The sequence below is a fragment of the Bactrocera neohumeralis genome, chromosome 5, assembly GCF_024586455.1.
Source record: "Bactrocera neohumeralis isolate Rockhampton chromosome 5, APGP_CSIRO_Bneo_wtdbg2-racon-allhic-juicebox.fasta_v2, whole genome shotgun sequence".
Lineage (NCBI taxonomy): Eukaryota > Metazoa > Arthropoda > Insecta > Diptera > Tephritidae > Bactrocera > Bactrocera neohumeralis.
The window spans coordinates 56,401,981-56,421,689 of record NC_065922.1 but is presented as its reverse complement, the minus strand read 5'-3'; the positions used below and the strand labels follow the sequence as shown (position 1 = coordinate 56,421,689).

The 19,709-nt window shown below is 36.0% G+C and overlaps 1 protein-coding gene across 1 annotated transcript in view; it reads right to left on the bottom strand.

Moving 5' to 3' along the window:
- Nucleotides 1-19,709, bottom strand: part of LOC126759229 (uncharacterized) — a 237,392-nt gene that overhangs the window by 162,658 nt on the left and 55,025 nt on the right. The window lies entirely within an intron of this gene.

Sequence of the window (19,709 nt, the reverse complement as noted above, 5' to 3'; positions counted from 1 at the left end):
TATGAAAAACTTGATTAATTGACGAGATATCTTCACAAAATTTGGCATTGTTTATATTCCAAGGCATCACTACGATATCAGTGGAAATTTTTCAATTCGGACTACTATAGCTTATAGCTATATACTAACTGGCCGATTAAAGTTTAGTCATTGTATGGAAATTTCTTTATTTGTGAAGGGTATTCTAGCTATGCTGCAGCTATTATTAACGTTTTTTCTATTTGGATAATTTTAAATGTCCTACCTCTTATTAAAACTTATTACACCGCTCCTTTAAATATGTCGTGTGTTAAACTCAGTGTGCACTAAATCAACAGTGCCACCTAATTTGACATGATTTTATTCATCATTCCAGATTTTCCAAGGAACCACACATATAAATACAGCTCTAAACCTCTGCTTTGGATATTTAAGTTTACTACCAGTTTCTTTCTTCTATTCTTTCTTTGCTCTAAGAACTCTCACTTATCTCAGAACTCAGCAAATTTCGCTTTAATACAAACTGCGCCTCTCTTAAAGGTGTTTAGTGTCGCTTAATTAACTGCTCTGACAGCTAACTAGTTAATAATTTCGTGCCAGAAACTCTATCACAAACAACACTTTCCGCCACAAAATATTAACTTTATGCGCACCCAACATATACTCCTATGTACATATGTACATAAATAACGGCATCTTTGTTTACCGCAAACTAACACCTGTAAACGCTTTTTTGTTTTAAGGCCTTACACATGCAATCGCATATAAATTTTCCGCACTTTCCTGTGACAGGTTCACGACACTTCGAATAGCTTGCATACTTTCCGGCGTCAAAAGTCGGCTAACCGTTCCGTTTTCATGGCATTTCGTACGCTAATGTCACACACATACAAACACATGCAACCCAACGTTTTGTTTGGCTGCCTGCTCAGCTGTTCGTCAAAGCCTACTGGTTTGGCTGGTAGCACGCTTTTGTTGGGTTCATTGAGTTTCGTGAGTGCCCACTGAACTGTTGAACTTAAGGTGTGAAATGTTGCATTCGCACGGAATTTAATTAAGTTCCGTGTATCGCATGACACAAAAGCGCGACTGTAATTTATACATTATATACGTCGTTTGCGCATATTTATGCAAAAGCAAATAGGTGTGTATGAATGGCGCGCGTGGAGCGAGAAAAAGATTTAGAAAATTTATGTAACTGTACTGCTTTTGTACGCAGCGTAAGTCGGCAATTAAAAATAGCAGAGTTGAAAGTGTATACATACGCTCCTCATCATCTCATAGCTTTCTTCTTCCTTACCTCTTTTTTTCCTACCTTTTCCCTTACAATATTGATGCTAATCGCATCATGTCACAGTATATACTTATGTATACGTAAATGTGTCAAAGAGCTTCTGAAGGTGGTGTCATAAAACTTATCTCAAGTGAAAGACACTTCATATAGAAGGAATTTTTCGCTAATACCAGAGCTTATTGCTGATACATACATATATTCACATTTTGTAAATTTATTCATTACTCAATCCTCTCATCAAATCACTATTAAACTTAAATTAAAGTTTTGTCCTCTACTAATATCTGTGAAAGCCTAAGTTTTGGATCTTATGTCAGAGCAATCATGTTGGTTAGAAATTATAATATATTAGCTGTTTTCTTGCCGTGAAATGCTTGGCACCTCAGTTGTTCATGATATTGTGATCTTTACAATGAGTAAAAATATCAAACAAAGACTTTGATTCAAATTTTGTATTTCTAACCAAATTATGTGTGTCGTGAATGTTTGAAAGGACTAGTTATCAAAACCATAAGCAATAATCAAAACGAGTAGCACAAAGCTTTCAAAGACGGTCGAGACATTATTAAAAACATGACGACCTTCGACCTCTTCAACTAATGAAAATATCAAAGAAGTGACGGACATGGCGCTTGAAAATTGTCAGGTAAGTGTTAGGGAGATGGCGGGAAAGCTCGACATTTTTTCGCGGGTCCATTTTAATGATTTTGGTGGATATTTTGGGTATGAAACGCGTTCTTTCTCGACTCGTTCCAATAAAGCTCAATTTTTTTTCCCACATTTTCCACATTCTTTATAACTGCCGATGAGTCATGGGTTTATGAGTTTGACATGAAAACAAGTCAACAATTATCGGAATGAAGGAAATAAAACGAGCCGAAATCAAAAAAACTACACCAAAGCCGTTCAAAAATCAAGGCGATACTATTTTTTTTCGATATTCGTTGTTTGGTGCATGATGAATTTGTTGCGGAGGGACAAATGGTCAATAAGGAGTTCTATTTGGTCTTATTGAGGCGTTTGCGTGAGAACATCCGTCAAAAACGGCTGGAATTGTGTAAGAACATTTCATGGATTTTGCACGATGATAATGCACCATCGCATCGAGTCACGATTGTGACTGAATTTAAAGCCAAAAAAAAAAATGTAATCATCAATCAACTACTGTATTCTCCAGATTTGGCTCCGTGTGACTTTTTCTTGTTCCCCATACTGAAATTGCAGCTCCGTGAAACACATTTTCAGTCGATGAAATTGATAATACAAAATTCGCTGAAGGAGCTGAAGGCCATCCCAGAAAGTGTTTATGAAAGGTGTTTCAAAGACTGGAAAAAGCGTTGACATAAATGAAATGGTGGAGATTACTTGGAAAATGACCATGTAGATATTAGCCTATGTGAAGCACACAAAAGTTAAAACAATCGACTTAGAAAGGCATACTGTCAAAAGGAATGAGAAGAATATAAGCAGGCAGAAGGACAGACTGGCAGACGGATACAGGTAAATCGATTCAGCTCGTCACACTGCTCATTTATAGTTATACTTTTAATTGGCTTCATGGTAAACTTAGTATACCCTGTTCAACTTTCAAAACTTATAAAATCTACAAAAAGTTTTGGCAAACATTAGTAATGGATTCACTTTTTTCTTATCGAATGGCGTAAAATGAAAAGAAATGTAGCTGTATATTTTTAGGCTAGTAACATAATTGTCATTCTACAGCTATACTACGTCTACATTCTTCACCACGCTGTTCTATTACTTCTACACTTTTCCACATTGCTTTTTTCAAATGCTTTCCGTTACGCTCGGTTATTCGTATGTATACTGATGGAGTAAATGTTAACATTGGAATCTATTAAAAGCAGTTGAATTGGAGTGAAGCACTCTTTCGAACAACTACAAGCAAAGAAAAAGAAGACACGTAGGAAATACATTTTGACCAAAAGCAATGGCAGTAAAGGTAGCCATTAGGGAAAATGTGTGGAACTATGTAGCTCTGTGTTTTTCAGCAGCTCCACTTGTGAACAGCTGCCGCACTTTGGTCCTTTTCACAGCTGCACATAGCGTTTTCGAAGAAATATCAAAGTGCTGCTCCGGCTGTGACATTTGGAGAAATGTTTCCATGTTGCCACAGGCGTTGAAGTGATGATGCCAACTGATGACCAACCATTTGACCACTCGAAAGCTCAAATGTGTTTTGTCTGCGCACTTTGTCGCTCGTTACTTGTGGCTCTACCTTCATCTCTGTTACATATACGTATGAACGCTATATATAGCAGAATATCTAATGTGTGTGGCACATTTTGGTGAATGCAACTGTTTTATTTGTGTGCTCATGCGAATTTGGTTGTGGGTGCGCCGCTGGTTGTAGCCTGAGTCAAAAGACTTGTCTACATGGAAAGTCCATTATAACATGAACATACACGCGCCTATATAAATATATATATATATTTGAGTTGAATTTAGATATATATACATCTATGTGGCTTTGAATTTCAATTTTTGTAATACTTATGTAATACGTATATACACACATATTATTCTCAGGATCAATAAAAGTACCACCAACATTTTAATCGCTGGTTTAATTTGGCTATATTTTCTATCGAAATACCGTCCTAAACCCTTAAATCGTAGACATGCAAAACATTGTTATCATAGCCAGAGGAAAATTGCGGGCACTCTCTGCGATATCGTACAACGGGGACTAGGCCAAACCAAGGAATGTTATAGAGGGGGTACTGAACATCAACTCCTCGAGGACTACCATCGTCCTGTTTACGAGACACAGGTCTCTGTCTGCTTTCGGCGGCAGAGAGATAGAGATAACTAATATGGTCAAATAACTTGGTATCGCGGTAGATTCTATACTGCGATGGAAGCAGAGCACTTGTGGTGTCCAATCGGCTAGCTAATAGCTCCACGAGCTGCAAGCCAAGGATTGTCAGGTGGTTGAACACCATGATCGTTCTACCGATTATCACATATGGAGCGGTGGCTTGTGCCTCGAAAGCATCACAGACTTCGGTAGAACTTCAACTATCGAAGCTGCAACGACTCGCCTGTGTCTGCGTGTCTGGTGCCATGCGCACATGTACTTCACGTTGTAATCGGTCAGGTTGTCAAACACGCACTGTTCCAAATGGCAGCAGAATGGATTGGCAGAGGTTAGGTAATCTCTTCCCAGCACATGAAGGACTTATGTGACGAAATACCAATGGTTCTTCTCCCAAGGGACAACATTACCGAAAGTGTAAACTTGGCACAGGGGTCGAGGACCACGCACCAAACTCTCTATACCTATGGGTAGTTTTCCGAACAACCCATCTAAGCAGAGGTCTTTGCTTTAAGTCGGTGCATAGAGTTAAACCTCCAACGTAACCATCACAATGAACGTATAGATATACTAACCTATAGCAAAGCGGCACTCAAAACGATATCTGCACAAGAGCTAAAATCACTATTGGTGTGTAGAACGAGCTCACATGCTCATCAGCATCTACCAACATGGTAGGATCCGAATCTTTAACTGCGGTTGTTCCCCATACCATAAAGGAGCTGCTCCGCAAAGATGAATTATTTTTGAAAATATAGCGAGTTTCCCTTAGCTTTAATATCAGTTGCCTTTAAACCGAAGAACATATTGCAGAATCAGTAACAATTTGTGAGGAAAAGTTTCCACCAATGTTTCTTGAAAATTGTCTAAAAGAACTTTTAAAAGCAGCAAGAAACCATCCTTATTTCCGAAAACTGTAGGAACTCAAAAACCACTCCATCAATATTAACCAAAACTCAAATACGGTCTTGGTTTTTTTTCTTCATTTAGTTCTTTAAATTAAGCAGAGAGACAGTTGTTTACAAGCGCTTAAAAACAGCAAGAAACTATCCTTATTTCCGAAAGCTTTAGGAACTCAAAAACCACTCCATCAATATTAACCAAAACTCAAATACAGTCTCGGTTTATCTCTTACTTTTACTTTATGTAAAATGATGTTATGAATGTTGAATCTAATAACATTTTACTAAAGAAAAAGTAAGTAATGTGTGCTTTTGGGGACCAAGCAACAAAGTACAAAACAGCTTGGTCTTTTATAAAGACTGTTTATATTGGAAACGGAAGTTTGATATTCGTTTATTATATTTATATAGAATACGTAATTGTCCTTTAACAAATTTAACTTTCCCTTTCGATTGGCAAGCACTCAAAACAATCAGCAAACAATAAATTAGCAGAGCTGACACGAGAATGCCAACTTTCTTAACAACGCCAGCGTCGTGAACTCAAAGAGCAATACTAGTAATAAACCTTCGGTAGAGCAACAGCAATTAAAGATATAGTCACAAAAGATAAAGTAATTACCAAAGTTTTGTCTTTATTCCGCAACACAAGACCAGGTGTCTGTTGTTGGAGCGGGCATGGTGGCAAGGCGTTTCATTGCTAAGTATGCTAATACAAACATATATATTTACATATATATGAGGCAAATATACAGATAGTCATTAGAAGTCAGTAAGTGAAAATGAAAATAAATATCTACATGCATACATACATACATTTATACATACACACACAGGTCTAAATATAACAAATTGTTATGGCTGAAGACAATATGAGAAGCCATTTAGCCGCATTGTAAAACAAAAGACAGGGAAACATGAAAAATAACAATAAAATAAAGCTGCCAAATATTCGTGCAATAATAACATCAAAGTACTTGTTACTTTAACAGAGAAAAGGAGGAGCGCTTGTGGGCGGACGAAGTAATAACACTTACTGACTTTGACCGCAGAAACAATAGTTAAAGACAAGCCTGACACACAAGTAATATCATAATCAGCAGCTACAAGAAAGTTGGGCAACAGCGTGCGTACGGAGATGGGTTTGAGAGAAAATTTTGCACTAACGACATTGTTAAAAGTAAAAGAAGAGGAAACACTAATACTACGAAATATTTCAGGGTAATTAGAGTGTTGTGAGCTTAAATGTGACAGTTATGGGCCTTGATTTTACACAAATTACAGTAAGCTTTGCAACTGCGAAACATAACGGTTAAAGTTTCTAATTAGAGTTGCAGATTCAATTACAGAGATTTACGGCGGGTACATGCTTACTTATTTTTATAAGGAAAGTGTTTCAAAAAAGTTATGATTTTTTACAGAAAAGTTTCTGATATCAAAGTAACATTCATAGCTAATTCTAGCTTGGGTTGGGACTTAAGATACACCAATTGACAGTTTGGTAACTCACTGAAATCCCTGTAACAATGTGAAGTATTGGAAGTCGTAAAATATTTTATTACTTCACGCAATGCGTGTCATTTAGTTCGCATGTTGCAGGCGAAATAACACGACAGTCATTGTTGCGGCACGTCTAGTGCGTGCCTGCGTGTAAACGAGTGAAGTTGCGATCGAAAGAATTTCGAAATGATTTTCAGTAAAAGTTGCGATAGCGGAATATTGAATGGAAAAAATGCTTTAAAGTATGATTATGGAAAGCTAACAACCTGACAATATAATTATCAATATTTTTTCATTAACCGCAGAAAGTCAGCACTTTTGCTTTTATAATCTACATTTTTCCAAATTGTCCATAAATTGTGCGAATTTTAGAGTTTTTCCAAGGTAGAACTAAAGACAAATAAGGAATAATACACTTGTCGTTTTCGCAAATATTTTATCCTAACATCAAAGAATTTTATGTTATATATAGCGCAAAATCATCACCTGGCTCCAAACGCCAGTTGAACGTGAGGGGGTTAACAGATTTCTGGCCTGGATTAAAATGGAGATATTGGAAAACGAACTTAACTATTTTGGTACACAGAAATCCACTGTTAAGTCGTTTGTTGACAATATATGTATTTTAACTTTGTCGATTTTTATTACCAGAGACCGTAACAAGGACCACTCTCGTGCTATTTTCATTTCGGTTTCGACGACCTTATACGAGTATCTGCATGAACATTTCTCAACACCTTTTTAACAAAGCTTTTCGCCCTCAGAGGGTTTCTGACCCCGCTTTGCATTATTTACAAAAAGTATCTAGAGTTCTGAGTTTTTATGGGCTACGTCTATTTGATTTTTGTCGCGTTATGTTGGCACTCATATTCTTTACTTATATTGATAAAGTTAACCATTTGGAATGTTTAGTTTATATATTTTTTTGCTGGGACGCGTTTTGGTTCGAATTCGTTTTTTGTGCCGAAATGGTTCACTTTCGACCAAAAAAAGCGCCCAGTGTGACTTTTTTGTTCCCAAAATTGGAGAACCCCATTAAAGGATGACGCTACGCTACGATTCAGCAGATAAAAACTGTATCAAAGTAGCTCCTCCTATAACAATATCACAAAAAATTACTTTTTTTAAGTGCTTTAAGGATTGAAAACACGTTCACAGAGGTGCAATATACATAGTTGTGGCTGATTCCATTAAAGGGGACAAGATAGATTTTTATAAATAAATAAACACTTTCTTAAATTCACTGTACTTTTTGAACGAACTCCGTATCTCATAGCAGAGAGGAAGAAAATTTAATTTAATGCTCTATATCTGAACAGATGTGCAGTACTACGAACTATGGACCGCGGAAAAGATATCGTTATCCTACATAAAACAAGTCTATGTGATATTGTGACATGTAGCGCAAGACCCTGATCATGATTGGAAGCAAAAGAAAAACAAAAAATGTTAACTAACCTATACAAATTTTTCAGCATTGAGCTTAACAAAATTAAACGAATCATAATAATTAGTAGAAAAATTAATAAATACCTTCTGGGCAACCCCCAAACCTACGTGTTGAGAGGGGAAAAAAGTGCTGCACTTTTTTCTGGTCAGAAGCCACTATTTTAAGAAAAAATAAACAAACCTGAAAAAAATTTGAAAAAATAACAGGCAAATTTGACAGTCTGAGCACAGGCAGAATAAACTTAATCGCTATTCACTTGGTTATGACCAGCTATGATACTTTTACATATGGCTCAAGTAGCTCACGACTTCCAGTCTTTGGGTAGCTTAAGAACATCCGTTTGAGGGCGAGCTAAAGCGAGAAGGCGAAACATCCCCTACACAGGGTTGTGCGCTAGGTTTGGGACCCGCTACGTAAAAAAACGCACTCAATGAAAAATAGCAACCAGCTTCGGATGAGAGACCTCCCATTTGATGACGACCACGGCAATCGCATTAAGGATTACGATTTAATGACATGCACCTGGAATTTCCGGTCTTTTAATCGGAAAGTTGCCGCTGCCCAGCTGCTTGATGTCCTTGTAAGAGTAAAGGCGAACATCACTTCCGTCCAAAAAATGCGATTGACGGGACAAGGGCGGAGGTGAATGGTCATTTAAAAGATTCCAAATTCGCTGTGGTATTCGTGGTGGGAGAGATACTTTGTCGCAGATTACTGACATTCACCACGGTTGATGATCGCCTAGCCATAATCTGCATCAAAGCAAAATTCCTCAACATATCGCTGAAAGCATGGGTGCACCCCGACGATGTGACCAAAGATGCCTTCTATGAGCGCTTGGATTGCACCTATGACAGCTGCCCCCGACAAGATATCAAAATCGTGCTTGGCGAATTTAATGCAAGGATAGAAAAGGAAGGTACCTTTGGTACAACCGTTTGGAAAATTCAACCTCCAAGGCGAAACGTCCTCAAATGGTTTGGGCTGATGGACTTCGCCGGGGCTCGAAATATGGTTATTTGTAGTACTACTAGATTCCAGTACAAGAAAATTCAGCAAGATCGATCATGTTTTGATAGACGGCAGACACGTCCCAGTGTTTCAGACGTGCGTACGCCCCGAAGACCTAGTATTGACTCGGACCACTATCTTGTTGCAGCCAAGATATGCGCTCGCCTCTGTACAGCAGAGCACGCCCGTCAACAAACACAAGGAAGGAACAACGTCGAGAAGCTACTATCACAACAGCCAGCCGAACGTTTTTCTGCTCGACTTGCACTGCTGCTCTCTGAGAGCACTCGTCAGCAGCACGCAGTCGGTGGAACAATGATCTGTACGAGGTATACGACGGCATTGACATAGTTCAGCGAATTAAAAAACCAAAAAAAAAAGCAGATAAAGAGGAACATCTCTACTCCGTATGAAAGACCAGGTGGACATGACTACATTTGGAGTCTAATGCGGAAAGGAGGAAGAATGACTAACGCGTTCTTGTAAACTCGGCTATAACCGCTTAAGAAGAAGAAGAACTGTTATCCGTTTAACTGAATTTTACGGAAATTTACATAATGGAATTATCTTTTCCATACCTAAGGTTAATATTAAATTTTTTTAAGAAATATAATTATTTATTGTTTTATATTTAAAAAAATTGAGGATTAATGAAAAAATAATTAAGTTGAAAATGGCAAAATAAAAACTGAAATCACATTACAGTAAATTTTAAAATTTTTATGTTTTAATAATTATCTGAATTTCTGGCAAGTTTATATTTGGTAAGTGGCAATATACTTTTATTTTTTTTTAATTTTTATTTAAAATTTAATATTGAAACCGCAATAAATAAATAAAAGATTAAGTGAACTGAACTCTCTTATTGGCTGCTGCAAGTTTTTTTATCTCTTCGTTGAAACATAAGTTATAAATACATTTGGCTGAAAAGCGAACATACGTGACTGAATATACATATGTATGTATATTATTTCATACAGAACGTATATAGTATATATCAACTGTTGACTGCTGTATTGGATCATTTCTCGATTTATTGCCAAAACCCAGTTTTATCACTTTTCCATAAAAAAAAAGCTTTTATCACATTTCTGCTTTGCGGTAAATAATGGGAGAAGTAAACCACAATATCGGCTTTACCATAACCGATGGTATAAAAGATGGACTCAACGCTTCGAAAGCATAACACTTGGAAGTAAGTTAAACACAAACAGTTCAAAAACGATTCAATTAAAAGAATAATTAGACAAGTTATAGCATATTAATTTAATTTAATATCAAAATAACATTGCATAAAGCGTAATTGAATACAAAATGTCGAATATGGAAAAAATTGCTGAATTTGAAGTAATTAAAAAAGAAGACTCATCTGGTCAGCCAGGTAATAATCCGTAAAGTATAATTGCAGTCTATTGAAACTAAAATATTTTCTTCTATTATTATTACACTACGCAGAGCAATCTAATACTGACACGCCACAGGCCTTACCAATAATAATGCAAACAATTCCTCAAAAAGAATATGCTGGTCGCACGCACACAGGTGAAAAGCTCAGCGAACGACGTAACCCATTCCCAGTCAAGCCTTCATAACTTGTAGTTAAAACTGGATTTTAATGAATTCTACATTTTAAAGAGTGGAATACAAATCTCATTAAATACGAAATGAAGCACATATGTAGATATATTACATATATACCTATGATACATGTAGGTGTATTTCAAAAATTAAATTAATGTGAAAAATTAAAGTTTTAAAAGCATATAATTTGTTAAATACATTTATTATTTGTGTCATTAATATAAAAAAACAATAAAAAAGAGATTTTTTTATTTTATATTCAAGCTTTTGTGTAAAGTATCTTGAACACAAGACGTATTTATCTTTTCTAAATTTAAATATATGGATTTAGGATTTATACATTAAAGAAAGAAAGAATGTCGGTTCAAGTAATCAATTTACAAAAAAAATTACCCAAGACAATCCTTTAGAGCTTTACAGTAGAGTTGGGACTTAGAGAAAGGCGCCTCGTCGAACAGATGGTGTTATCCATAGAATTCTTTAAAGGATCACTTTTAAAACTCTATAGAGATAAGACGGTACTTAGAGGCGCAATACAGTGTGGTAATAAGTGCGAGAACAGTACGAATAAGGTTGCAGGAGTATGGTTTGAATGCGCGGAAATCAGCCTCTAAGCCACTTTTAACGAAGAAAATGTGGCTTGCTCATTTGCAACCGTCGCCGATTCGACGAAAATTGTCTGACGAGAACAGTTAAACATCCTGAAAGCCAAATCGTCCGTGCGTGATTTTCTTTTTATATCCGGGGTTCTTTACTTTTTACTGATGGGATGATGAACGCTCAGAAGTGTGGAGAAGTTGTATCTCATTTTATCGTGCCCGCCGTAGAAAACAACATGGGCATACTTCTGCGACCATCCTCCAAGACAACTCCGCACCTGGTCATCGGGTTAAATCGGTAAGTTGTATATGTTATTTAGTCATCAATATATGCTCGTGTTTATGTTTAAGAAAAATGTCATCTGTCTACATTTTCTGTGTTTGCAGGTTCAGAAAATGTATGCAGACCTCAGGATAACGCATATGGCAAGGTTAAGAAATTCTCCCAAATTGAACCCGATCGATAATCTTTGGCATGCCATGAACAAGAAAATAGTTCCACACGGGCCAAACTCAAAGACAGAACTGAAAAAAAAAAATAAAATACTTAATAAGGTGTGGGAGCAGGAAATTTCAACCAGATGCCTTGAAAACGTCGTTGTTTCAATGCTTGCCCGAGTCCAAGCGTTTATAGCCGCAAAAGTTATTTTTATTGAGTATTATATCCTATTCTGTATATATTTTAATTTTTGGAAAGCTTTGATATATTAAATGGCTGTAATTTGCAAAAATACTGTAAAATCTGGTAAGGTTTGCATGGCCACGTGTGTACTTTTACGTTATTCTAAGAATAATATACATATTGGTCACACGAAATTGTGTTTGAGGCTAATGTTCATAAGAAATGGTGCGTCAGCAATGTCATCTCTTGATTTCAAGTTAAAATGATGAAAATCACTGACCGTTATTTAAAAATTTCGAATGAAAACTAATGGCACGCATAACAATAACCACTTTAACCACGACCGCAGAGAATACTACTTATGCAAGTTAACACCAGAAACGAATCAATAACTGCCGACGAACAACATCCGCCATGCGCCGCAAGTCAGCAGAAACAAACAATTGCAAAACAACATCCGCTATGCGCCGCATAAGCGAAAGTGCTAACGCAAGTAGATTTAGGTAATATTAAGAATATGTTAATTGTAAATTAAGTTTAGTAGTTATTTGGTTTTTGGACAATAAAGGTCAATTTGACCATAAAAAAAATATTATTATTTTTTTTACGACTTTGTAAATAATAAGTCGTTAATTGGCGCCCGAGTCAAAAAGCAGCTGAATTTAAATTCCTTACCCACGCTTGAGGAAGGAAGGTGAGCACTTGGAGCAAGACGGTGATCCATTAGTATCCAGAAGGAAAAAAGGACCAAATCATCATTGCCAGCCACCATGGAAGCTGATCATAATGTAAGAAATAGGTTAAGATTGTGAAAAATTGTAGAAACCAAAATAAGTTAAAAGAATTCAAAAGTTTAAAAGAGTGAATATATGTGTATGTATTTCCATTTAATATCCTTCAAAACAAAAATTGTTTTAAAATTGTGAAAGTTTTTAAAAAAAAAAAAAAAAAAGAATCAAGTGAATTGTTATACAGAAAGGAAATATATTTTAATATATGTGTATGTATTTCCATTTAATATCCTTCAAAACAAAAATTGTTTTAAAATTGTGAAAGTTTAAAAAAAAAAAAGAATCAAGTGAATTGTTATACAAAAAGGAAATATATTTTTCTCTTCCTCTCACGAAAATTAGTAAAAATTAAGTTTATATTAAGCAAATTTAACAATAATACAAAATCGTTCATAATATAAACAAATCAAATAAAATAAGGCTTGTACAGCCTATAAAAAAATATTTTTAAATATAAAAATAACATTAATTATCTCTGCGATTCCGTAGCCAACTCAGGAGTTGACCGGACCCTCTAGAGTATAAATCAAATAATACAAGGCTCGTAATAAATCAAATAAAATAAGGCTTGTACAGCCTATAAAAAAATATTTTTAAATATAAAAATAACATTAATTATCTCTGCGATTCCGTAGCCAACTCAGGAGTTGACCGGACCCTCTAGAGTATAAATAACCTGTTCCTAGAAAGGATAACATAAATTTTCTGTAACATAATCATAAAGGACCTCTCCAAAAATGGCTAACCCAAACAACCTGATTAGGCCATCATTGCTAGGGAATGCTGCTCCCACTGCTACAGCAGGACCTTCGGCTCCGGCTAACCAAATTTCGCCAGAATTGGTAAACATAATTAAAACTATGGTAGCCCAAGCCCTAGAAACGAATGGACCCAACTTAGTTCAAAGTGTTCTTAATAACACAACAAATCCCATAGTAACCGATCAGACAATAGACGTACAATTTCAGAATAACATGAGCGAGATGGATAAAATACCAGATGTAGTACGCTCATTACGAGAATTTTCGGGAAACTCTTCAGAGTTTAGCTCCTGGAGGAAAAGCGTAGAACGCATTTTGAGGATATACGAACCCTCAAAAGGCACTCCGCGCTATTTCGGTATTTTAAATGTAATACGAAACAAAATAATCGGAAAGGCAGATATTGCACTAGAGTCCTATAACACACCATTGGACTGGACAGCAATCTCTCGCTGTTTAACTACTCATTACGCCGACAAACGGGACATTGGTACGCTAGAATACCAAATGACTTGCCTCGTACAAGGTAGACTGACAGTGAACGAATTCTACCAAAAGGTATACGCACATTTATCACTCATATTAAACAAAATAGGCTGCATGGAAGTTGGAGAAGAAGCAGTACAGTTGTTGACAGAAAATTATCGTTCAAAGGCCCTCGATACTTTTGTCAGAGGACTTTCAGGCGATCTACCTAGGCTTCTCGGTATTAAAGAACCAAAGAGCTTACCTGAAGCCCTACACCTATGCCTAAAGCTCGAAAACCAGAATTTTAGAGCCTACCACGCAAATAATCAATTTTTTAACGCGCCGTCAACATCTCGACAACAAGGCTTTACCCAACAAAATTCACGACAACATTTTGCCCAACCAAGATACTCCCAACCACAAAACCAACAAGTTTCACAGACAAAATTCCATCCTGAACTAGCTTATCTACCGCAACCTTTGACAAATCCTAACCCATACAACTATCAACGCACACAACAAAATTATTACCCACCTAATATCCAGAATTCTATAAACCAGAACCCAAATCAATTTAACCAGCAATATAACCAACAAACCCATACTCCACCAAGACCTCCTAAACCACCTCAACCCATGGACGTAGACGTGAGCCTGCGGACAAACGCGATTAATTATGCAAACAGGCCAAACCCTAAAATTATTGGTAAGCGACCTGTAAGTGCATCCAATAAAAATGAAATTCAACCAAAAGTGCAAAGAAACTTTCACTTGAATTCAACCCCAGATCCATATAATGAACAGAATTACCAAGATAATCAGTACAATTACGACTATCAGGACAACGAATATAATCACGACTATAACTCAACACAGGACGATGGAAATGAACACTCTTTAGACCTGACAGACGTACATTTTTTAGATTAAACAGCTCTTCGTTGCCATATTTCAGATGCAAAACGAAGAGCGGACAAATCTTAAAAATATTGGTTGATACTGGTTCCAACAAGAACTATATCCAATCAAGTTTAGTAAAAAATCCCAAAGAAAATGTTAACCCTTTTTATGCAAACTCCGTAGGTGGTAAAATAAAAATTACGCACCACGCACTTCTAAATCTTTTCAATATCAAAGAATGCAATTTAAAATTTTTCCTACTACCAACTCTCACCACTTTTCATGCCATACTAGGAAACGATAGTTTAAAACAACTTTCAGCAATTATCCACACTAAAGATAATTTTATGGTCGTAGCAAACAAACATAAAATCCAACTCCAACAATACACAGCACAGGATGTAAACTCAATACAAATACGTGACGAACATATGAATGAATTAGAAAGAATTGAAATTATACGACTTGTACAGAAACACCGGAATTTATTTTCAGACCCGAATGAGAAATTGACGTATACAACAAAGGTAGTAGCCGATATACGTACAAATTCAGATACACCCATTTATTCCAAATCATATCCATATCCTATTAGTCTTAAACAGGAAGTAGAGAAACAAATAAATAAATTATTAGAAGACGGAATCATCAGACAATCACGATCACCATACAATTCCCCAGTATGGGTCGTCCCGAAGAAAGACGACGCATCAGGTGAAAAAAAATTCAGACTGGTAATCGACTACAGGAAACTGAATACGGTTACAATTGCAGACAGGTACCCGATACCAGAGATAAATGAGGTACTGTCCCAACTAGGAGAAAACCGAGTATTTTCAGTAATCGATTTAAAAAGTGGCTTCCATCAAATTCCTCTTAAGGAATCTGACGTGGAAAAGACAGCTTTTTCAGTGAACAACGGAAAATATGAGTTCACCAGACTTCCCTTTGGCTTGAAGAACGCCCCTGCCATTTTCCAACGGACGTTAGACGATATTCTACGACAACACATAGGCAAAATATGTTATGTATATATAGACGACATAATAATATTTAGCAAAGACGAAGAAACACATTCCCAAAACATAGACACAATTTTCGATACTTTAAATAATGCTAACATGAAAGTACAAATCGATAAATGCGAATTTTTCAAAAAACAGGTCGAGTTCCTAGGATTTGTAGTTTCCTCGGATGGAATCTCTACAAACCCATCAAAAGTACAATCAATAGTAAATTTTCCTTACCCTCTTACTCTCAAAGACTTGCGATCTTTCCTAGGCTTATCCGGATATTATAGAAGATTTATCAGGGATTATGCCAAGCTCGCAAAGCCACTCACATCCTTACTTCGAGGCGAAGAAGGCAGGATGTCAAAAAATATCTCAAAAAAAACTCACATACATCTGAATGACGAAGCTAAGGCAGCGTTTAATAAAATCAAGGCTGCTTTGACTTCAAAAGACGTCATTTTACAATACCCTGACTACAAAAAAGAATTTGAACTAACTACAGACGCTTCCAAATACGCAATAGGCGCTGTTTTGGAACAAAATGGTAAACCTATAACATTCATTTCAAGGACATTGAGCAAAACCGAGGAGAATTATGCAGTAAACGAAAAGGAAATGCTTGCCATAATTTGGGCACTAAATTCCTTTAGAAATTATCTGTATGGCACGGCAAAAGTAGTAATCCATACGGATCATCAACCTCTCACGTACGCTCTGAGCAACAAAAATAACAATTCAAAGTTAAAGCGCTGGAAAGCAATACTCGAGGAATATAATTATGAAATTAAATATAAACCCGGAAAATCCAATGTGGTAGCAGATACACTATCCAGACCTTTCGAAATAAATTCCTTATCAGTTGCCACACATTCAGATGACAGTTCATCTCACAATCTAATTCCAGCTGTAGAAGTACCCATAAATGTTTTCAAAAACCAACTTTGGATCTCTTTAGGAGACGAAGATAGTTACCTATTTAAAATACCATTTCCTACATACCATAGACATGTAATAATTAAACAAACATTTTCCTCAGAAAACCTAATTTCACTTCTTAAACGTTACTTAAACCCTTCGGTGATAAATGGCATATTTACTTCCGAAGAAATAATGGGAAAAATACAAGAAATATACCCACTCCATTTCTGTAATTATAAAATCCGATATACCCAAACAAAGGTAGAAGACATACCAAACGAGGACACACAAACTGAAGAGATACTGAAAGAACACAAACGAGCGCACAGAAATAGGGAAGAAAATAAAAAACAACTCATACAAAAGTTGTACTTTCCTAAGATGAGAGCAAAAATAGCAAATATAATAAAGCAATGCAAAATTTGTAAAGAGAACAAATACGACCGCCATCCTAATAAACCACAACTACACGAAACCCCAATTCCCGAATATCCTGGTGAAATAGTCCATATAGATATATTCAATACAGAAAAAAAACTGGTACTCACTGCAGTGGATAAATTCTCGAAATATGCCCAAGTTAGGATAATAGAATCAAAAGCAATAGAAGATATCAGGGAACCATTGCGACAAATACTTTTCGCTTTCGGTGTACCCAAAACAATAGTCATAGACAACGAGAAATCTCTAAATTCATCTTCAATACAATTTATGGTCGAAGATCAACTTGGTATTAGAATTTTTAAAACACCCCCTTACGCGAGCAAAGTTAACGGACAGGTAGAAAGATTTCATTCTACCCTATCTGAAATTATGCGTTGTCTTCAAACTGAACATACCCATCGCTCCTTTCAGGAACTCCTTGACCGTTGCACATACGAGTATAACTACTCCATACACTCTGCTACAGGGAAACGACCAATAGAAACATTTTTTGGTAGACGCATTTCAATAGACCCAGAGCAATACGAGAAAGCAAGACAAGAAAATATCATAACTCTTCAGAAAAAACAAGCAAAAGATTTAGAATTTCACAATAAAACACGAAAGCCAACGAAAACCTACTCTCCTGGGGAAATAATATATGTTAGAATAAACAAACGATTAGGATCTAAGCTCACAGCTAGATATAAAAAAGAAGTTGTGAAAGAGGATAAATCCAGTGTAGTAATCACGGAGAAAGGACGAACGGTACACAAAAGCAACATTAAAACCTAGTTATATTACCCCTTCTTTTTTTCCTTTTTTTTCCTCTTACAGATTTTTCGTAAATCTGGTGTACGCAGACTTCCAAATAATAGACTACACCAACTCGCAGTTAGCAACATTTAACACAGGACTAACCAAAATTCAAACAGGAACGTACAGATTAATACATAAAATCGACCTGGATGCATGCCAGAAAACATTGAATGAAATAAGCAGCATCATTAAGATAAAGATCACTGAAGAAAATCCCCTCCTTCCTATTCTCATTAACGAACTAAACTTGACACAGACTTATTTAAACAGACTTAAACCAAGGAGATTTAAAAAATCAATAGATGCACTAGGGACAGTCTGGAAATGGATCGCTGGAAATCCCGACCACGACGACCTAGTAATTCTAGAAAATCAACTTAACAATATAATAGAAAATAACAATAAACAAGTAATAATTAACAAAGTAATTTTTGACAGAATTAACAATATCACCACAATATCAAATAAAATAATAAAATCTTTACAAACGAACGAAGAAGTACAACACCATTTGGCTCTTGAAATAAAATATAAATTAAAAATTATTAAAGAGGAAATAATTAATATAGATTACGCAATGCATTGGGCAAAGGCCGGCATCGTAAATTCATACATTTTGTCAAATGATGAACTTAGATTAATAAAATCTGTATTTGAAAATAATAATTTTACATTAAATAATATGGAAGACTCACTAGAGCTAGCGAATATAAAAGTCGCCTCAAACAATACAATGTTACTTTATATAGTCGGAATACCCGTAACAAATGAGGATATTTGCGACTCAATTTTGATAAAACCAATAAAAATAAGGAAAAATATTAATAAAATCCCCTATGAGGATATAGTTACTTGTAATAATGACAAAGTTTTTGGCGTTAAGAATAAATGTAAGGAACATAATAATATAAGAATTTGTAACCGTAGGAATTTAATAGATATAAGTAACACTACTTGCGTCCCTCGACTACTTCGAAGCGAACCAGCGGAATGCACTATAATAAACAATCAGCACATCCCATCAGTAGAGAATATCTCACCTGGCATCATACTACTAAATCAGTACAATGGCACAATAGAGATCGACAACCAAAAAATAAATCTTACTGGATCGTACGCAGTACAATATCACAATTCTACAGTTAGCATTGACGAACAAAAATATACCTTTAGCGAAACGTTAAGCACCAAACCACTACCTGCAATCCTGCAACCAAATCTCCCTTCAAATAGGGAAGAAGAAATCCTAAGTTTGGAAATGTTGAAAGAACTCCACATGAACAACACCAAACACCTAAAAGCACTACATATAACCCACAGAGCAGCTTTAATCACGAATTTATCTCTTTCAATCATCAGTCTGATATTCGTAGCGGTAATAGTCATCGCATTAGTTCTAAGGGAACTTTTGAAAAGCAAACTGGTAGAACGGTCAAGTTATAACGTAAACGTAAACGTGAATGACCCTAAAGAGTTCACAACATCCGAAACACCACAGTTAACAGAGTCAATAACGCTAGTAAGCCAAATGCAGAAACCCAGTAGAACAAACGGGGACGTTTGTTTTTAGGGGTGGAGGAGTTAACACCAGAAATATTACAAACGAATCAATAACTGCCGACGAACAACATCCGCCATGCGCCGCAAGTCAGCAGAAACAAACAATTGCAAAACAACATCCGCTATGCGCCGCATAAGCAGAAACAAGTACAACGCAATGTAGATTTAGGTAATATTAAGAATATGTTTAATTGTAAATTAAGTTTAGTAGTTATTTGTTTGGACAATAAAGGTCATATTTGACCATAAAAAAAAAATATTATTATTTTTTTTTTCACG